The sequence below is a fragment of the Pelodiscus sinensis genome, chromosome 4, assembly GCF_052426305.1.
Source record: "Pelodiscus sinensis isolate ZL-2025 chromosome 4, ASM5242630v1, whole genome shotgun sequence".
Taxonomy (NCBI): Eukaryota; Metazoa; Chordata; order Testudines; family Trionychidae; genus Pelodiscus; species Pelodiscus sinensis.
This window is the reverse complement of record NC_143055.1, coordinates 63,332,433-63,355,500: the sequence shown is the minus strand read 5'-3', so window position 1 is coordinate 63,355,500 and position 23,068 is coordinate 63,332,433. Positions and strand designations below refer to the sequence as shown.

General features: G+C 36.6%; 1 protein-coding gene across 2 annotated transcripts in view; it reads left to right on the top strand.

The window, feature by feature from the left end:
* TENM3 (teneurin transmembrane protein 3) overlaps positions 1 to 23,068 on the top strand; it is a 2,279,325-nt gene that overhangs the window by 363,764 nt on the left and 1,892,493 nt on the right. For both annotated transcript variants that reach the window (XM_075930245.2, XM_075930244.2), the window contains one exon: positions 14,965 to 15,015. The gene's annotated coding sequence lies outside the window, so the exon portion shown is untranslated. The remainder of the gene's footprint in view (positions 1 to 14,964; positions 15,016 to 23,068) is intronic.

The window sequence follows — 23,068 nt, the reverse complement described above, 5'->3', positions numbered from 1 at the left end:
ATTCAAAGTAAATAACATGCTTGTAATATTATGTTTTAAAATATGCCCTGTCACATGTTTACATAAGTCTCCCCATGTTAAACTACAACTTGAAATATGCATTGTTTTCAACCAATGCTCATTATTATTTTAGGCAAGAGATCTCTTTGTTTACCTTTAGAAACTATCCTAATATGTTTGGTTCACTTTCATAAATAAGCACTTAGATATTACTAAGAAGGTGTGTTCTGATAGATATTGGTTTTGTTAGATGAATTTATGAGACAGAAGGCTGAATGATTTTAACCCAGGATAAATGTGCAAATTTGAAAATGTAGTCAAATGTTCTTGGTTATGTGTGAAGTGTTCATCATCATCTAGATTCTAAAAAGATGGGGAAAAAAGGGGGGAGCTTTAAATAAACAAATCAAGAGCATTTCCAAAGAGGTTGGGAAGTGCTTATTTTATCTAAGCTGAGAGACAACTTACTCATTCAATATCCTGTCAGGAAGGTGATAGAAATGTAGCTGTGTTAGTCTGGTCTAGCTGAAACAAAAAACAGGACTATGTAGAACTTTAAAGACTAACAAGATGGTTTATTAGGTGATGAGCTTTCGTGGGCCAGACCCATTTCCTCAGATCAAATAGTGGAAGAAAATTGGCATGACCATATATACCAAAGGATACAATCAAAAAAATTAACACACATGAAAAGGACAAATCAAATTTCAGAACAGAAGGGGGATGAGAGGGAGAGGGAATGCCTCTCAACCGAAGCATTAGTATCCTTTCCAAAAAGAGGTGGGATTTACTGAGATGAAATCAAGTACAAAGAAATATAGCTAGTACACAACCTTCATGTAGAGCAAATTAAGTTATTTAATGCTTCGTATTCAGTATTTTATCATTATTAACAAAAAGCTGACATACAACTACAGAACAGCTTAGTAAATATGAAGTGGCCTGCCCTGTCTGTCTTACCATTCTTCCCATGATTTATTAAATAATTATCTTAAATAATTAACTTACAAAACAAGACATTTTATGAGAAAATTTAAATTCATTTACTTTTGAAAACATTTAGGAAAATTGAGACAAGTCTACTCTTTTTGCTGTGAAGCAGGTATTTTTATTACAATTAGGTATGTACAAATTCCTATGTCCCTCTCCTACTCTCACAAAAATTCATCTTTCCACTTATTGCTCCTTCCAACTCTATCTCTCACCTTGGTTATTTCTGATAGAATTGTGGAGAAGAAGCCCACCAGCAGTCTCACACTAATCTTTTCTTGCATCTGCAATGGAAACAGTAAGTTGCTCTTCTTCAGACTCTCTCTGAAGGTCTTGCTTCAAAGACAGGGAGCAGCACTTCTACCATACACATATGCAAAACCCAGGAGAACTATGATTTCTCTTCTGGGGTGTTTCTCCTTTCAAGTTTCATTATGTTGTGCTTTTCCATCAGCTATGCGAAGTGTGGGTTTCATTTTTCGTTAGTATACTGTCTATATAAAAGAAAATGAAAGATAATTTCCTGCTCATGGAAAAGATGTAATTTCTATTAGTAAGAGCAAATTATGTGGAAAAAGTGATTAACCAAGCAAAGTAATTGGTCAGATCACTTAATTTAGCCAATGTGATCTAAGGGAATTACTCATACTTCAAGATCAATAGTACAACATTTACTATTTTTTATTAAGGGCCTAAGGATGTAGGAGAAGACTGTGTTTATGAATCTCCATTTTAAAATAATATCTGGATACAGAAAAGGATAAAAGTATTGTGAATCATGATTAAAGTAGAAGATAAAACATTTTATCAGCTACATAGCTCTTCATATGTGTAAGTATGAGAGACATTTATTGTAGTAAAAGAGATTCTATTACAGTAAAACTCCAATAGTCCGGCATCCAATTGTACGGCACTCCTGATAGTCCGGCATCAAAATGGCAAGAGCCTAGTGAGTGAGCTTCGGCAAAAAATGAGTCACAAGGAAACAGCGGCAGCAGCTGAACTGAGCGAAAAGGGTAAAAAAGGGTTAAAAAACCTAAAACATCACAGTATACTGTATACAGTATGTACAATAAAAAGGGTTAAGAACACTTTATATACTGTATATAATGTAAATAGTATATATATAACCATCTTATAGTACCTCCTGATAGTCCGGCATATCCGATAATCCGGCACCACCTAGGTCCCAAAGGTTCCAGATTATCGGAAGTCTACTGTATAATTTACACCTAGTCTGTCTGAACTAAGGACCAGTTAAGAACATAGGAACCTTTCAAAGGCATGGGTTCTAGGCTCCTCTTGATTGGGAAATACTTTGGCTACTTAGTAAGCAAGCAGATGTTGCCTAGTTGGAAATTAAATATTTTATATACTTACTGATTAAACACAATTCTCTCATTCTTCTCCATAATATTTATAGTGCTTATTAGTCTGCAGAATGCTGAATGGACTCCTTGTCTGAGACAGTTGGACTTTGTGAACAACTCTGTGTGGTATTTCAGCTTCTAAAGCAACCAGTTGCCAAAGAATAGCATAGAGCTTGAAATAATAGAATAATTTAATGCTTTGCCTAGATAAAAATCTTAAATATTCCAGATGCTCTAGGTGAAGGCAAAAATGTAAGAGTTGTAGCAGGTGGAGAAAGGATGATAGCTTAAACCTGTTCTAGCACTAAACCAAACTCAGTCTTCTCAGACTTAAACACTGAGGGCACATCCAGACTGTTTTTTTCCAAAAGATGATATGCAAATTTGCTAATTTGCATATCTTCTTCTGAATGCATTTCCGAAAGCAGGTCTTTCAAAAGTGAAAGTAGTCTGGATGTGGGTTTTTTTGGGAAAAAACCCTTTTTCGAACAACTGCGTCAACCTCCTTTTTTTAGGGAGAGCGGGTTTTTTTCGAAAAAGGGTTTTGTCCCAAAAAAACTCACATCCAGACTACTTTCACTTTCAAAAGACCTGCTTTTGAAAATGCGAGTTAGTTAGAGGTCACTAACTGAAAATAAACAAGAAACACTTGATTGTCATTTTGAAGTCACTTTTCTGATCTTACTGTTTTAAGTCACATATCTTAGACTGATGGTGTTCGTCTAGACTAATTCTGTAGGAATTTGCATATCTTCTAATTGCTTTTTTGTAAGTGGGTCTTTCAAAAGTGAAAGTCTTGACATGGTTTTTTGGGGGATAAAACCTTTTTTCAAAAAACCCACTCTTCCTAAAAAAAAGAAGGCTTACGCAGTTTTTCAAAAAAGGGGGTTTTTTCCCCACAAAATTTTTTCCCCGAAGAATTCGCATATCCTCTTTCGAAAATAGAACGTAGTCTAGAGGTGCCCACAGAGTTAACAACATGATCCTTAGGCAAGTCTGGAAATAATAGGAAGACTAATAGCTCTTACAAGAAAAAGTCATATACTGATTTGTCTATAGAAGGATACTTTTCATTATAGGTTGGTTTCGGTCTCTGGTTAAAAGATACTATAAAGAGGGTTTCACATTCACACCAGGTTCCCAGTGAATGTCAAAGTAGAGAACACTATAAAAAAAGCTCTGAAGCTATTGTGTCAATAGCAGTTTGTTAATTGTTATCCACCAGACTTTTTCTGGGAGTAGTGGGATGGGTTATTGTACTGAAATTCAGCCAAAACTGTCTTGGAACTGAAGCATATCAAGAGCACCAAAAATCAAAATCAACAATGTCAAAATGACTATCCTGAATGTCCATCTATATATAGCAAATAGAACTGATTCATGGGTAACCCCTGAGTAAGAAAAACATGAAAACATATTCACGTCAATAGTAATCATGAACAAACAGATCCATCCACCTGAGATATGTAATGTTTCAACATAATATAAATTCTCTTGTGCATAAGTGAGCAACTGACAGTGTGCCTTCAGAGCAGAAGCTGTTGAAAAGATCATTTAAGTTCAAACCAAGTTTAGATCACAGAACTGAAAGGACAATTGAGATGCAGTGCCAGAAGTTATCTTTGCTTGCCCCCACTATATACTATTGTTTTAACAACAGAGTTGTCCCCTAGCCAGATTGAGGTGTAGTTACATTTGTAGTGTAGATTTCACCCTAACCATCTTTCCAATTAGGCTGAATAAAAAGAATACACACAATTTGGAATGTAGAATAGTATAAGGTCACAGTGATATTCACACAAAACTCTGCAACAGGGGTGAGGAACCATTTTTGGATCAGGGCCCACTGATCCATAGAAAAATCAGTTGGGGGCCACACACAAGTGAGATTTTGTATGCTCAAGACCTGCCATGGAGTGGCAGAGGGGACCCTGAGTCTCAGGAGGCAGATCCAGGCAAACCAGGGTCCGCATCTGACCCCCAGGCCTGAGATACTCCACCCCGGCTTTGTAAAGAGCTGTTGTTTTCAGATGTATGATGGTAACTAATTTAATCATTCAATTTGATGGCTATTCATGGCAGAATATATTTGTTACTTAGTATTTGTGGTTACAATCTAAGAGTCCCTGCCCATTGTTTTAAAGAACTTATCAATATTCAGCTCTCATGAAGAGCGTTTTGCCTTGGAAAGTTATTCTGAAAGACTGTATCTGATTTAAGAAGGAAAAATGGCAAGATATAAAACATGCCCTTACTTTTACAATATGGGTTTTTTTTGTTTGTTTTATGATAAGATGATTTGATATAGACCAGTTTTAAAGGATGTGGCAAATATTCTACAATCTACTAATGGTGTGTGCGGGGGAATTCTATTTCACTGCTCTAATATAAAAAAGGAAGACACAACTAAGAAGTACATTTTTAAAACATGAGGAAAACCAAGAGATCATTTGTAGTATTTTACCCAAAACAGAATAAGTAAATAAAAGAATACCAGCCAGTACAAATATTGTAGTTATTTCGCCTAATTATCACAATTCTTTCTTCAAGACATGATGTTTTTAAAGGTTTGCTATATCTATGCCTTTGTAAATTGTATGTCTGTGTGTATATATTAACAGCAGGGCAATTCATAGTTTACCTTGGTTATGTTATTTTTTTTAACTGTAATGGGGACGATTCAAATACAGTTCTTGTCCATTTTTGAATCATCCAAACTTCTGCTGCTGACATACCATGTAAAAAAGAGGAGGCTGCTGTCATTGGCAGTTGGGCTGACCTCCCTAGTTACTGATCTAAAGTCTCAGAGCAGTAGCCAGGGAGTACTACCCCTCAGATATCATAGCAAATGTTTATGCTTACCAGGGCCAAATTAATTGTTCTGGAAGGCTGGGGCGCTTAGATTTTTAAGAACCCACTAGTTCCAGTATGGTGCCAAAAATGAGGGTATCAGAGTGCAGGAAAAGCCCTGGATTCAGGCAAAGGGTTGGATGTGTGAGGAGACTGAGGGCAGGAGATAGGGGTTGGGAAGTGGGGTGCGGGTGGGAGAGTAGAAAAGTGGGCTGAAGGTGGGGGCACAGGGCAGGAGGTGAGGATACTGGCACTGGGCAGATGTCAGAGTGCAGGAGGGGGCTCAGTGCAAGAGTTTGGGGTGGAGTTCCAGGGTCTGGGTGGGAATTAGTGTGTGTGAAGGAACCAAGAGCTGGGTCACAGTGTTGGGAAAGGGATGCTAACTTTTGGTATTCAAGGCTCTGGGGAAGGAAGGTGGAAGCAGGCTGTACAAGAGCCCTACACTGGCCTGCATGCAATGCTCTCCACAACTCCCATTCACCACCATTCAATGGCAATGAGAGCAGCAGGACCAGAGGATGTAGGCAAGAAAAGTGCACAGAGGAAGCTTTCAGTCCTTGCAGCTCCAGCCTAGTGGGGACAGGAGGAGGTATGGGAGCATGTGGAGTCAGCTCCCCTTGTAGCCAGACAGGGCCAGAATGCAGGAGCTTTTGTGGCTAAGGGGCATCTACAATTAAGCTTCACTTTTGGCAGTTTGAAGGTCTTTTTGTCAGGTTCCCCTTAGCCTGGGGCCCTGGACTACAGACCTAAAGGCCATTTTCTTAATCCATCTCTTCTGCTTATCCTGATAGTGGAAGACTATCAACAAGAAAGTGTATCTCTCTCTCTCTACACAAGAGAGGCCGACACAGATATAACATTTGAGCTACAACAGTGAGCAAATAAGGCATGTGGTGAGTGCAATGTTTCTATTGATTTAGAACCAAACTTGAATTATCTAGTGTCCTTTATTTCACTGGCTTCCAATTCCCATACTACTATTAGTTGGGAGGAAGTCTGTTAAAAAATTAAACATCAATGTAATCTAATGAGCAAACTACTTTAGTAGCAATCACTTCTACTGCAAAAAGCTCAAATATCCACAAAATATTATCCTGAATAAAATAATCTGTTTAAAAAAAAGTAAATTAATTAAATAAAAAATGAAAATGAGGCCTCTGCCCAACTTTAGTTTTTATTCCTAAAAAGGAGAAGTGGATTTCATGGTGTCTCTAGTATTAGGGTCTTTGCTGTTGCTATTCCTTTTTTTACATAGAAGGTACTCAGTTACTATGGCAGTGGGCAGCAATATGTAACCCTAATATGGGTAGATAGTGTCAAATTCTACCTATTTGTTCAAAGAAGCAAAACATATAAAAATATCTTATTGTTATGGATTGCAAACTTTCAGTTGAGTCTAGAAAACATTCTTTGTTCAGTATCCTCAATAAATGGCAACATGTAAGATTGTCTCAGTGTTCAAAGTACTATGTCTAGATTTCCTTTGGTTTAATCAAATTCTATACAGTATAATGGGTAAAACCTCTTATACTGTATTTCAAAGGTAATGAGAACAAAGGCATGTTAGAATTATACTTAAATTATTATTTCTACATCAAAAATTCTATACTACTTAAGGACAAAAATATCTGATCAATTGTCTATCATATGTAAAAAACCAAGTGGGGAGAAAGGACACTTCTGTGTTGTAGCGTGATATCTTTTAAAATAAAAATTCACACAAACAGCAGAGTAAGTTCCTGATTCTATAAATAATTGTTCATGATCATAATGTGAGGAATTTGAGTAGCACCCTCAAAATTACACTTGTGTCTAAGGGTACATCTAGGCAGCAGCACTATTTCTAAATAATAGGTACACTATTCCAGCGTCCCTGCAACCTTTGATCCACGAGGGTTAAGGGACATTTCAGAATAGCGCTTTATTTCAAAATTAGATGGAAATAAGATATGCAATTTGCGGAGCTCAAATTGCATGTCTTATTTTGACCTACAGATACAGTGTAGATGCATCCGAAGTATTTGCAGGATCAGGGCCTATATAATCGAGTTAAATCTGCTAGTCAGGGCCAATTCCTGTTCTTTCTCCTTATCCCACCCTTCATATACATGCATACATTTTGTGTATTTCATGGTTTCTCACAGAGGGGAAGCAAGTTAGCTTTAATCATGTTCATTTCCATGTCTAGTTAATATATCATTGTGTTTAGGGACAAATGCAAATACTCCCCCAAAATGTGGGAGTAAGAGACTAGCTACCACAGTCTTGGTGCTGAAGAGCTGTCTGGGGAGGCTAGCCTCCGCCCCTCTCCTTCTATGATCTACCTCTCCTGGGAGCTGTGGAGCCACCCACCCCGCATTTTGCCCAGGGGACTGGCAAGTCTGTCTGCCACCCTGATTGTATATCTAACTTGTTATTTTCATAACTTGATTTTGTTGTACATGTGAAACACTTTTCACCAGATAACACCTGTATTCATCTCAGCTGAAAGTTGGAAGTGTGCCTCCGTAGAATGAGAAGGAGGCCAACAATGGAATAAAATTTCTTAAAATGTTAGCTGAAGGCATTCTTAACTACAGAATGCTAATCTTAAAAAAAATAAAAGCAAGAGTTTTCCCTATGAAAAATAAAATCTCATCTAGATGTGTTTTGTTCTCCCTTGAAAATGGCACAGTATATTCCAACACACTTCCTTCTCTGAAGGAGTTTCCATTTTAGCTCACAGGGACATATGTCTTTCATATGTATATTTTAAATGGTCAGCTTTCTGGTATATTTTAAATGGTCAGCTTTTCACTCCTCCTGCAGTATTTCATTTGGGGTTGTTTGCATTAACCTTAAAATATTATTTCAATAAAGTAGACAAAGGTTGACTTTGACTCAGGTTAGAGGTTAGTGACTGAAACAGTTTCCATGTAATGGTTGACATGTGACATTCTGCTGGGAAATTAATTGTTAATTTCAGTACCTAGTGGTATCCACATCACACAAACTACCACAGCAATTACCATTAGTTGGCACCTTTAGTGGAGATACTAAGGATTTCATTGATATGCTACTTACACTTTTGAAGCGGTCCTTTCACATGTGATCTAGAGTATGTTGATAGGGAAGTACTAGAGATGTAGCTGTGTTAGTTTAGTCTAGCTGAAACAAAAAAACAGGACTATGTAGCACTTTAAAGACTAACAAGATGGTTTATTAGATGACAAGCTTTTGTGGGCCAGACCCACTTCCTCAGATCAAATTGTGGAAGAAAATTGGCATGACTGTCCATATATACCAAAGGGATTAAATAAAAAAAAGTGAACACATATAAAAAGGACAAATCAAATTTCAGAACAGAAAGGGGACGAGGGGGGAGTTTAATGCCTGTGAGCTAATGATATTAGAGGTGATAATTGGGGAAGCTATCTTTGTAATGGGTAAGGTAATTAGCATCTTTGTTGAGACCCAGGTGTAAAGTGTCAAATTTAAGCATGAATGGCAGTTCAGAGGTTTCTCTTTCAAGTCTGGTGTTAAAATGTCTTTGAAGCAGGATTCAAATAATCAAGTCATTGAGACAATGCCCTTTCTGGTTGAAATGGCAAGAAACTGTTTTTTCTTTGTGATACTGTCTGATATCTGTTTTGTGTACATTGATTCTTTGGCAAAGTGTCTGAGACGTTTGTCCAATGTACATAGCAGATGGACACTGTCAGCACATGATGGCATACATTTAATTTCTGGAAGAGCAGCAATATGTGTTCTTGATCTTATAACTGAATTGGTTAGGTTCAATAATGGTGTCAGCAGATTAGGATAGGGAAAGTTACATTTTCCCATGCAATACTTGTTCTATAGATTAAAAGAGCATCAATCTCCAGGGATGTCAATGCAGCACCTTTCACAAGCACTAAACTCACTTTTTTTTCCTGCCAATACATTACGTCCTACTTTGATGCACGGTAAATATTGATAGAAAAAGTGGTCCAAATCTAGTAAAAAATGCATTTGAAACAGACATATAGGTCAGGCAGTTCTTCATTCAAAAGTGCTTGTTAGTTTTCTTTGTATCTTTTAGATTGTTAAATTTTGATATAACATTCAAAATTAGCTTTCTAAATACCAAACATCCCTTTATTAAGTTAACTCTTTATTATTATAGTATAGTAATATGAAGTAGTACATCCCCCCTACCTTCACAGATCTGGCAGGGAGCCTTAAGACATCCCTTCCCCCAGGTGGACAGATCAAGGTAGTAAGTGAACAGGATGTGCCCAAATTACTTGGAACCAGAGGAGGGGCAGTAATTTTACATCTTGGCATAATATGTGGGGCAGTAGAGTTGTTTTGGGAGAATGGGGTTCACCAGTCCGACTCAGGTGTTGTCATGTATTTAATTGATTTAGAAGGTATCTGGAAACCTGACTGGGTGTTGGGAGGAGGCAGCAAACTAATGGCTGGTGTTTTCCTGTGGCAGATGCCCAGTGAAGGTACTCTATAGAATAGGCATACAATAACAAGATAAATAACTTGGAAAATAATTTAAAACGAAGTGTTATTCAAGGAATGAACCAGGAATCTGCTGGAGATTCCTATGGTTGGTACAGCAGGGAGCCAATCCTCCATTTTTATAGCCCACCTTAATCCTCCTGTGGGGGGGGGCGGGTGATGGTAAGGTAAACCTGGATGTAAAAAGAGGAAGAACTGGTGGAAGACATCCATCCTGAGTGTGGTAAGGTTCTGGCAATAGTTTTGCGTGGGAGGGTGACTGGATGGAAAAAAGGGGGACTCATAAAAGTCCCTCTGGGTAATTATGGAATAAACATGACATATACTGTTATCCGCCTGGTATTCCCAAACATTTAATTATAAAGTTGTGGCCTGATTAAACTGATGTCAAATATCTCCCCTCCTTCTTTCAGTATAGCCAGATAATCTTCAGTTCATTACATGTTTCCAATATGTCTATCGTATTTATGAAGATCTCATAATCTTAGTATCTAGGCACTAACAATGATGTCTATAACAGATTTATTTAACTTTCACCTGCCATGGATCATAACATATTACGCTCTTTTTACTTTACTTGTGTGTCAGATTAGGGGGGAAAAGCAATGGTAGGCAATTTCTCTGATTCTGCCCGCCACCAGACTAAGCCCACTCCTGCTAACAAAATGGTCACACAGTAGCTCATGTTGATCTATGTCTTATGATGGTGCCTCTTCATTGCCAAGTTCATGCTGTTATCCACTAATTTGATATTCTTGTGATTTGAGTACAGTGACATCAATTGATTAAATTGCTTGAAAAGATTAATGATCAGCAGTGAAATAGCTATGTTGATATTTACATTTGAAGCCTATTAATTTGAAGCCTATTGATAAATATTGGTATGTCATACCACTAAATTATTTCATGTTGTCTTTAGATATCATTGCATCACTTTACTTGGGTTCACAATTTGAAGATTAGCTTTACAACCAGAAAAATCTAGTAACCTCCAAAAAAGTGAATTAAGATGCCATAGCTTGTTCATTTTGACCATTGGTTTTACTTTTCTTGCTGTTTATTTCCTAGGAGGTTTTTGGAACAAGGTGCTGCAAAGCTGTGTTGCATAGGAGAAGCAACACTAGTGCCTTTCAAAAGCCACCCTTGAAACATTGCTCCTCAAACAGTGGTGAGGAGAGAGAGGAACTTCTTTGTGACTTTGTTTCTCGGTGGATTTATCTTGACTAGAAAGTAAATAAGGGTATGTCTACACTAGCTCGTTAGTTCAAGCTAGGTAGGTAAATAAGGGCAACCGGAGTTGCAAATGAACCCCAGGATTTAAATATCCCGGGCTTCATTTGCATGTTCCCGGGCACTGCCATTTTTAAAACTCCATTCCCACGGCTACACGCGGCACGGAGTAGGTAGTTCGAAGTGCCGGAATGGAAAGAGGAGTAACGGTAGTTCAAATTAGGATCTCTAATTTGAACTACCTACTCCATGGCATGAAATTCAGACTAAGGGGGATTTAAAAATGGCGGCGCTCGGGAACATGCAAATGAAGTTCGGGATATTTAAATCCCGGGCTTCATTTGAAACTCTGGTTGCCCTCCTTTGCCTACCTAGCTTAAACTAATGAGCAAGTGTAGACATGCCCTAAGTTATTTTTTGTCCATCATGTGGTAACCAACATGTTTTAGAATTATTGTGTAGGCAAGTCAGGGTAAGTCTTGATCTAGAACAAGCAGATCTAGAAACACAGAATGATAAAACACTAGAACTTGAAGGGACTTTGAGAGGTCATCAAGTCCAGTCCCCTGACCTCCTGGAAAGACCAAGCATCATCTAGATCATCCCTGCAGGTGTCTGTCTAACCTGATCTTAAATATCCCCAGTGATGGAGATTCAACAACCTCCATTTAGTTGCAGCCTATGCTCCTTTCCTAATATGTTCTAATACAACATCTTTAATCCTGTCAGTAACACTTGGATGATCCAACAGTAACAAAATAGGGCAAGAAGGTCAAGCTCACTGTTCAGCTTCTGGCAAGGATTGAGAGGTATTTAAAGAGAGCTAGAGACTTTAAAGATATGCCACTAGAAGACAGTTACTGGATGCATGATGAAATAAGGAAGATGGTGTGTCTTCCCATATTACTATATCTGTAGTGATCCTTTCTGCATTAGGAGCTTCGGGTCTGTTTTTTAAACATATCCAACATTATCAAGTTTTTAAAAATTGTGGAATATATTTCTTGGTTATGTTTTCTTCTCGATAGGTCTATAGATTTGACTGCTGCACAATGTAGCAAGCCTCTATTTATGTATATGTCTTTATAGATATTATTTGAAGCTTAAAATTCCCTTTTCCTGTCCTAACAATATGGAAGACAGATTTGCTATGCCTGTCATATTTTTGCCATCTCTGAATCACCATATTGTCAAATTCATATTAACAAAGTATCAGAATGGAAAGAATCCAACAGCTATAGCCACTGATAGAATAAAAACTGACCATGCTTCAAGCATTATTCATTAGGGAATAGTATTTCTGAAAACGTTCACTGAATTTTCTGAATCCTGGACCCATGCGATTTGCATAAGCCTACTTGTTAAAATAAATGCAATTCTGAACAATAAAGGAACCACTAATTACTCAAGAGTGAGAGGAAGGCCAGAAGCAATATTCTTTAAAATCATTTTATTTTTATCATTAAATTTTTGCAATAATTACATTGATAGTGAGAAATGTCAATCCTGTGACTGATATAAGTGAGAGAAGTGCTTGCTAATTTTCTCACTTTTCTAATGAAGAATTTAAAAATAAATCTCAAACTGAAAATACAGTAGCATGTGTGTTTGGTTCTTCCTCCATCATTATCTTGGAAATGATTAAAAAATCCTTTTGTTTTATGCTATTTGGACTAAAATTATTTTCTGGAATAACAATTAAGGGTCAAATTCATCTATGGGATGGTTAATGCATCCAAATAGACTCATCCCTGGAAGTGGCATCGTGCAATAAACATAAACTTATTATTCATCAATATTAATATTTATGGTCCCAAATTAGATACAATGCTTTTAAAGACATAGAATTGTTCAATTTGTTTCCCTTCATGGTGTCATTGAAGATTTTTGCTGGGTTTATAAAACTTGGTTTTTGGATCTATGACAATGTCCCTCTAAAGCTTTCAAACTGAAGTCTTGACATGTACCCTCAATCTTAACCTCACGTAGCATAGCATTTGTCGGACAATTTCTTCCATTAAAATATTTACATTTATACATGAAAAGTAAATCCAAAACTCAAAGACAATGTAACTATGTGAAATTTCTAATAATTTGAATATGTTAAGAATAAATCTTAAATCGCTTTATAAAACTTAACTTTTAGGACGAGATTCACTGGTAACTTCTGGCAACCGTGGAGAAGTCCAAAGCAAACAGAGCATGAGCACCATTTAAGATATATTTATGTCTGCTATTTATCACTAGAGTAGAACAAAGGCAGAATTCCCTAATTCCCTTCCCTTCCCTTCCTTCCCTAATATGTTTCTTGACCCAAAAACCACCTACTATTGAGTCAACAAAACGTTACTAATAGGATTAAAGATGTGGTGTTAGAACATATTAAGGAACATTTGAAGGAAGACTGAAAAAATTGGGCTTGTTTAGTTTGGAAAGAAGAAGACTGAGGGGGCACATGATAGTGGTTTTCAAAAGGGTGTCACAAGAAAAGGGAGAAAAATTGTTCTCCTTGGCCTCTGAGGATAGGATAAGAAGCAATGGGCTTAAAATGCAGCAAAGGAGGTTTAGGCTTTACATTAGGAAAAACTTCCTCACTGTTAGGCTGGTTAAACACTGGAATAAATTGCCAAAGGAGGTTGTGGGATCTCCATCTCTGGAGATATTTAAGAGCAGGTTAGATAGACCTCTGGCAGGGGACTGGATTCGATGACCTCTTGAGGTCCCTTCCAGTTCTAATATTCTATGATTTTGTGATTTGACTTCTCTGTTGAGAAAGGGCTTCCCCAAGGGATTCCAAACCCCACAGGTTAGGCATCTATTCCAGATTATGTGAACTGGAGTAAATGAGTCAGCAGTTGTGTGTTACCCTGAATAGAGGCAGAGAAGACAGGCTTTTCTTGTACCCAATGCTGGCTGGAGGAGGTCAGTAGTGAATTTCTGAGCAAGTAGAATGTGTGCTGTACAGCCCTATGGCTGCTGAAGGAAACAAGACTTTGTGTGTATTTCTGTTATGTGTACACACATCAAGAATTACCCGGGTTCTACATCAGATATCTCTCCTTCAAACAAAACTACTGTGTAAAGCCCCAAACTTTACCTTTCTGCTCTGTCACATGGGTAACAGTACTTTCTATACTTCAGATGCTTGATATATGTACATCAAGTAGCTAAAATGCCTAATCATTGTCTATTGGGTATATAATAATGCACCTAGAATTCATTTTGAGGTGCAAAACCAAATCCTTGATCATGGCACGGTTAAAAATTTGTCTCAGAAGATAATGGAAAAAATGTTGTACTGTAGTTGTCAGAAGAACTTTGAATTTTCACTGCCCACATGCTTCTTACCACCTGAGGAGATAATGATATTTGTCACAAGACTTCACTGGGTGGTATTCTATGTATTTTCACAAAAGAAAAGAAGGTTCACACAAATGACTAGGATCTGGATTTAAAAGGTATTTAGATACCTAGGGGTGTAGATAGGTACCCACATGCTTCAACAAAAAATCTCCTGGACACTAAGGGTACGTCTAAACAGCAGGCTAAAGTCAAATTAAGCTACGCTATGTCGATTGTGTAGCTTAAGTCAAAGTAGGTTAATTTGGCTTTTGGGATAGTCTACATTGCAGGAAGTCGAAGGAAGAACACTTTTCCTTTGACTGCCCTTATCCTGGTGAAATGAGGGTTACCATGAATCGGATGAAGAAGTCCCTTGTGGAATGAGGGTTACCGGGATGCCCAAATTGCACTCCTGTTATTTTGAAAAATATTTGAAATAGCAGGTGACTTCTTAAAACATGGGTTTGTTATTTTTGGATACTTCTGCTATCCCAAAATAGCCGCACAATGTAGACATACTCTTAGTTATTAGCATTAAGCAATGGATAATAATTGAAGTTAATGAATATAAATTAATTCCAGTATTTACTTTGAAGTTCTCTATACAGTTGCTAAGTAAATGGAGATTTTTTTATAGTTAAAATGTTGAAATATCACTAACAATAGATTATATGATCTATTTTAACAGGTAAATATTCCATTTTAAGGGTCTGCCAAAGGTGGGAAAGTCTTTCACAAGGTAAGGACCTTTTAAGAAATACTATATTAAAATGATTGTGTTTTTTTGGCATATCTGCTAGAAAAGAAACAGAGGAATATGAATTCTGTATTGACTATATTATTGATAGCTTTGTGGACCCCCCAAAATAATTATATAGTATATATTACATAGGCTTTATCTCAGTGTTAGTTGTGTTTAAAATAAAGAACAAGTTGTCATTCCTTTTTTCTTAATAAAAATATTGAATTATCTTAATAGATTCAGGAAAAAGTACTTGCTGAATGGAAGTAAACTATAGACTGCACATAGCAGTCTGATACTTGTTTTTGTGTGAAATAGGCAATAAAGAAAACTACTAGGGACAATAAAATGTTCATGCTTTGAACAAGAAGTTTTTTGTGGAATGTTTTGTGAGCTGCTGATTTTTTTGGTTTAGTCATTCATTCATTTAAAATGTGACTTGCATTCAGAAAAGGAAGACATAGAGTTTTAAATCAACTTAATTTTAGTATGCCATTGAGAAATATCATATATTGGATGTATAGTTGAACTCAGTCTCTCTTTTTATTCTCTCTCTCTTCCTCTTTCAAGATATTATGCAAACATATAGGCTGCATCTAGACTGGCAAGTTTTTTCGCAAAAGCAGTTGCTTTTGCGGAAAAACTTGCCAGCTGTCTACACTGGCCGCTTGAATTTCCGCAAGAACACTGACTTCCTACTGTCTGAAATCAGTGCTTCTTGCAGAAATACTATGCTGCTCCCATTCGGGCAAAAGTCCTTTTGTGCAAAGCTTTTGCGCAAAAGGGCCAGCGTAGACAAATCAGATTTGTTTTGCGCAAAAAAGCCCCGATAGTGAAAATGGCAATCGGGGCTTTTTTACGGAAAAGCACGTCTAGATTGGGACAGACGCTTTTCCGCAAAAAGTGCTTTTGCGGAAAAGCATCTGTGCCAATCTAGGAGCTCTTTTCCGCAAATGCTTTTAATGGAAAACTTTTCCGTTAAAAGCATTTGCGGAAAATCATGCCCGTCTACACATAGCCATAAAGTATATGTTGTTTGTGGATTAATTTGATTCCAGAAGTTGTTTCATGTTGTATATTCTTTAAAGTTTGACAAAATACTTAAAACCTGAATTGCTATCCAGCCCAAATTTTTTGTTGTAATTCTTCATTCTTTTGATATGATTAATTCTTTAAACTGGGAATATATAGGTATAGCAGTTGAGAAAATGGTATAGTTAGAGGCTTTACTGATGATCTTCCCAGCTTGCATAGGACAGAGCTTTCTTTTGATTGGATGTCATTCAGTCAGGGAAGAAAATTCAGGAGACTGTGACATGTTCTAGACTCTTTCCCTGAAAAAAATAATTGTTAACCAGAGAGAAAGCAAGAGAAGCAATTTTGATCATCTCATGCCCACAAAGTATAGTAATTGAGAGGAGGCTGACATCTCTCCTATTAACAGTCTATCAATACTGGAGAAGCTAAAATCCCTCTCAACGAGTTCTGTACATTGATGGAGAAGAATAGGAGAGTGCTGTACAAAGATCAACCTATTCTGTAGTCACTATCCTACTTTCACAGCCCTCTGGGGCTTGTGGTATCTGGAAGTAACTTGATTTCTGCTGATCCTTGAATAAGGGCATATCTACACAGCAGAGCTAAAACTGAAATGAGCTATACAACTTTAGCTATGTCAACTAAGTAGCTTAAGTCAAAATAGTTTATTTCAACTTTTGGCACTGTCTACACAGCAGGAAGTCTGAGGAAGAGCACTCTCCCTCCAATTTCCATTACTCCTCATAAAATGAGGCTTACAGGAGTTGGAATAAGAAGTCCTCCAACTCTTATGTTATTTCCTACGTTGAAATAACTTCTTGTAATGTAGACACGCCAAATGTTTTGGAATGTAGTTATTCCAGAATAATACTGCTGTATTACCCTTAGTGTCTCCCCATAACATAAAGTAATATCCAATTTTAAAAGTTGGATTGATATAGGTTCATGGCTTTGATGGGTTTCCTTGTTTTGTGTTATTAATGAATCATGCTTCTTTTGTTGTGTGTCTCCTTCTCGATGGGATTCCATTCTCCTAATCTCATATATTGACTAAACTTCATCCTGAAGTGTGTATGCTTGTTTGCAATGGATCAGAATAATCATAATTTCAAGTCTACTATAACCGATTTGTTTCAAAATACTCTAAGGTTACATCTAGACTGCAAGCTTCTTTTGAAAAAGCCTCTTTCGAAAAAGAGAGTCTAGACTACAACCAGTACTTTTGAAAAAGCAAGCTGCTTTTTCGAAAGAGAGCACCCAGGCAGTCTGGATGCTCTCTTTCAAAAAAGCACAGTTTGCATTATATCACACCTTTTTTTGAAAGAGCACTTTCAAAAAAAGGCATTCTTCCTCGTAAAATGAGGTTTTCCACGATTGAAAAAAGTGCTGAGTTCTTTCAATTTACTTTCAAAAGAACGTGGCAGTAGTCTATATGCAGGGGAAGTTTTTTCAAAAAAAGGCCAAGTTTTTTGAAAAAACCCTGTAGAATAGACACACCCTAAATGTATTCTAACTAAGGAAAATAAAAATGCACTAGTAGAAATTCTAGAGACAAAAATAGTAATACAAGTGGGGTCTTTTTTGTTCTGTTTACAAGTTTTTTTTCCTTGCCAAGTTCTTTTCATTATATAGATTTTTTTTTCCTTCTCAGAAACTACGAACAGGTTTTGGTCTTACCAGAAATTTAAACACAATATTGGCTGAGATAAAAAAAAAATATCCAAGAAAGAAGTGATAAATGAGGGTTTGGGTCCCTTTAAAGAAGGAGAGTGCACTAGTTTAAGAAGAATCCTATCTGACATGAGTGAAAATCCTGAAAAAGACATTAAAGGACATGTGGTATCAGGTTGAGAAAATGTATGTCACCATCTACAGAGGCATAACTTACATCATAAAGAAATCTAGGCAATATAGATAATTCAGGGGGAGGGGAGAAGCACCCATACACATCTAATAATGCTATAATCCTCTTGAAAACTTCTATTGTTTATTAAATAAGCTAATCCAGTAAGATAAATACTAGTACTTAGTCTTACAATACTAGTCTATATTATGTTGAGGGATATTATGCTTCTTTCTTTTAATATAGTGCTGATTGCAGTTGAAAAAAATATACTGTACCTTATAAATTATTCCAGTCAGAACCAAATAATTGATGCCAGTCATTACCGTTGTACATATCTGAGGCATTATATCATGACAAAACTGCTTCCCAAGTGTACACTATATATTTATTTTTTCAGTTTAGATTGCGAGTTAATTTTTTTCTACAAAAACATATGGTTTTCAAACCTAAAAGAAGATATGCGTTCTAGATGTGATATATACAGTATTCACAAAATGAAAACAGACATTCAAAATTCCCATGAAAATATAAATATGTAAATATTTATGTTACATGTATTGAGTGGGAATTTGACCAATTTACTGTATGAACGGGATCTAAAGTATGATAATATAAATGTTTGGAAAATGTGTGACTGTTTATTTAAATTATTGTCCTAATACTTTTGTTTCTTTCAATGAACTTTCAAACTTCATTGTCAGACCTACTGTATTGAGCCTGATATTTGGAGTATTAGTAATTATTGTACTTTCAGGTTTGTTTGATCTTGGTAATTTAAAAAAAATAAATAGAATGATGGATTTTCATGGTTCTTCAGCCATAATATAAAAATAGACAGGTCCTGCCCTCAGAACCTCACAATGTAAGACTAGACTGAAGCTACTGCTATATAAGAAAACAAAAAAAAAAATTAAAGAAGCCTTTTCACTACCATTTGGGTGCTTGTGATAGAGCTAAGCACAGACTTGGCACTTGTTTTCTCCTTGAGCAAAGAGGCTAGGGAGGGGATAAGTATGTGGTCACAGCTTTCCTCATTCCTTCACACCAGCTTGCCCAACAGAGCTTGACATGCTTGGGAGGACACACCACACTCAGTAAAAGCTTATTACAGCAGTCTCTTTTTCTGCATGCTTCTTCAAAGCATCTGGGGCATTTATTACCAGGAGGTAACACTAAGGCAAATGATTGATTCACCCAGTAAACGAGATAGTTATAATTGCACCAAAGCAAAATTTAACTAGTTCTCTTTATCTGCACTTTGTTTGCTTGGGAGAGTTTCAGTAAGTACAGACCAGGGCGGCAGTGGTATCATGGGGAGAGGCAGCTTTTCATCATTTTTATAACTGTTTCCATGAATACAGAAGCTTGGATAAAAAGGAAAAAAAATAATTTTTAAAAATCTTTACCTTTTTTAAAATTCAGTGAAAATTTCTAAAATCAAATGCATTTCCACCATCTCCATTGTTGGTTGAAAATGCAAAACAATGTGGAATTTGTCAGAGTTTAAATTTTGAATGAGAAATTTTGTCAAGAAATCCAATTTCAAATAATTTTGACCAGTTGTACCATGTGCAATACTTCTCAGTATAGCTAAGAATTGTTCATTGTTGCACCTGACAACTTCATTACTATTTTAAATACACCACACCAATATCTTACATCTTTTGCTAAAACTGAAAGATCAGAGGACTTAGATAGCTCAGTCATGTTTACCTTATTGAGGTTCCTTGGAAGCAGGTAAACAGGTTGATTAGGAAGTTTCAGGTGTAACTTCTAAATTTGAGGTCCTGCAATAAAGGAAGATTTACAGTTTCAAGATGACTTCTTCCATCCCCTCCCATAGCAAGAGTATTTCTCAGGCAAAAGTCTTCACTACATGTGACTGGAAAAAGATCCTCCCCTCCTATCCTAGAAGTTAGTCAATAAAAGAGCTACTTTCATGAGTAAGTGACTAACAGTTGCAAAATCAGGTAAACAAGAAAAACAGAACAGATATCACATAAATGTAGAAACTTACCAGCATACATGCATACAAATACCCATTTTTATTCTTGTCTGTAGCAGAATTCATCATTAAAAAGAGTTGTTCATTGCCTGAAGAAACTTTATATTGAAGCCTTCAAACAGCATTCTTATTAGTAAAAACTGATGGAAGTGCAAATACAGGAAAATTCAATAAATATTTATTTATGCCATGAATCATTGCCAAAGTTTCTGTACCTTAAGGGCACATATATTACATACAAGAGTATTTCAGTTACTTATGATTTCTTCTCTGTTTATTTGCAAGAAATATTAATGTAAGGATGTGCCATACACTTTATTTAAAACCTCATTTGTCAAGTTGATGTTTTAGAAGTAGAAAATATACCATTCTAAACGCTCTCATTTTGGGGCTATATGACTGACTTGCTTTCTACAAGTTAGGAACAGGAGCTGGGCTGAGTGGAGCTAAGAGGTCAGTGTGCTTTGTGATTTGGGAATTCAAAGAGGTTGGAGCTCTTCAGCAATTCATGGTGGGATTTACAGAAGCATCTATTTGATTTAGGAGCCTAAGTTCCTTTGACATTAAAAGATTTTTAAGAAATTTATCAAATTGATGGTATTACTATATATGGAAAATAACAAACCTAATACCTATATTTAAGAATGAGGTGGGGTAGGGAAAGACCTGGGCAACTGTATACCAGTTAGTCTGACATCAGTAGGCTTTAGAACTAATTTTGAATGAAAAATTAAAGACATGGAGGTAAATGCAAAATGAGATAAAATGCTACATGGGTTAACCAAAAGTTCATTGTGCCATACTAACCTCATATCTTTCTTTGGTAAGATAACTGATATTTTAGTCAAAGGAAATGTAGTCAGTCTAATCTATTTGGATATCAGTAAAGTATTTGATATGGTATCATGTGGGAAATTATTAGGTGAAATTGAGAATGTGGATTAGTATAAGAACTGTAGCTAAGGAACTGACTAAAGGGGAAATGAGTACACGAGCCATGACACCTGGCTAAAGGAGAACTGTTAGGAAGTAGCGGGGCTTACTACTGGAGTTCCTCAAGAATTGATCTCTGAACGGACTTTATTTAATATTTTTATGTATGCTCTTGGTATAAAAGCTAGCAGTGTACTAACAAAGTTGGCTGATGATATGAAGTTGGAGGTATTGTCGATATAGAGGAAGATCACAATATTATTCAGGAAGACTGTGATGATATTAAGGACTGGAGTAATAAAAATGGGATGCAATTTAATACTGTAAAGTGCAAGGTCTTCATTGAGGAGCTAATCAAACTGGTTGCTCATCATTTGGAAATGGAGGAGGAGAAAGACCCTGAGTGTATTAGTCAATTATAGGATGATTATTAACCACCAATTGTATATACTTATGAAAAAGATAAATGCATCTTAAGATGTGTCAGGTGAGGCATTTCTAGTAGAGAAAGAGAAGTACTAACACTGCTGTATAAGGCACTAATCAGATTTCACCTGTGTACAATTCTGGAACGCAAGTTCAATTTAGATGAATTCGTACTAAAAGAAGTGCAGAGAAGTACTACTAGGATTATCAGAAAAATTGAGAACCTATTTTATGACATGAGACTAAGGGTATATCCTACATTTCAATTAGACATATAGATACACATACCCATATTAACAATAAATCTAGTTAGTGTGGCTAAATAGCAGTGAAGATATGTGATAACAGGGGAATGTATTGATGACCCAGGAGGTCCTTCTAATCCTATGTTGTATTTTCCTACATACTTCAATGTTTGTGAAAATTTTATCAGCATTTCAATCTGACTTGATGTCATGGAGACACTAAGAAGAAATAATCCCTCATCAAAACACTTTTATATCCTTATGTTGTTTTTCATGCCAGAAGTAAAAAAAAAGCAAAATAAAAATAGAGATTCTGTGATATAGTTATATGCTTATGTGATGTTAAGCATCTAGTTAACTAATTTGAGACACCAATGAGTTGCATCAGTGGATGATGAAGAAAAAGGAAGGGGAGAGTGTTAAAACAAATAAAATCCATATCAAATGCTAATGATAAAGCAGATGGAAGAGAACTGGAGAATAAGTAATGGGCACTAGAATAAATACTTTTAGAGCAAAATGGCTCTATGGGGGAGAAAGCATTTACAGAAACAATACTTAAAATAATCAAGATCTCATTAATGAGTGAGTTTAGATTAAAACAGGTTGTAAAAGAGGGAGTTTTAGAGGTCATCTGTGTTGAGGGTTAAAGAAAATGACGCTAAATCAGATAAGTACTCATTTTAAACAGCCAGATACTCTCTGAGATCAAACTCATCAAACATAATAGGCTGCAAGGAGACTATAGCAAAGGGAATCCTGCTAAACCACAGCATTTGCAATGCTATAGGTTTCTCTGGCATTGCATCTAGATCTTTATTGAGTTTCTGCTTTAGAAATTATACTACTAGCCAATCTAGTGATTAACCAGTGACGCACTGTCAACAAGGCACTTACCATTTCTTTTGCTTTGGCTTTTATATTACAAAATTTAATACTTACATCAAACTGATAAAGAGGACTGTAAATATGTGATTATCAGTAAGTTTTTCTTGCTCTCTCAAGATGCATCTACACAGTACTCTTAGCATGAAATAAGTTAGGTAATTTGCACTACACAAATTGTATTACTTATTTTAAGTGTATTTTGAAATAACTTATTTCGTAATTTGGTTCTGTCTATACCCTATAACTCACTATTCCGATATAGTGCCCTGAAATAGCCATTCTGCATCTATTGAAGCAGCATATTATTTCAAAATAGATTTCAAAATAATGGGCAGCTAAATCCAATGTTCCACGAGGGCTAAGGGGCATTTCAGAATAGCGAGTTATTTCAAAATTACAAAACAAGCTGTTTTGAAATACAGGCAGTCCCCGGGTTACATGGATCCGACTTACATCGGATGCCTACTTACAAACGGGGTGAGGCAACCCCGCACTAGCTGCTTCCCCCCAGCAGACCAGGGAGACGCAAAGCTGGTGCCCCCCCCAGCAGACCAGGGAGACGCGAAGCTAGTGCTCCCCCCCCCCCAGCAGACCAGGGAGACGCGGAGCGGCTTTTCTCAGCAGACACCTCAGCTTGAGAATAAAGGACTGAGGGAAGTGAGGTGTGGG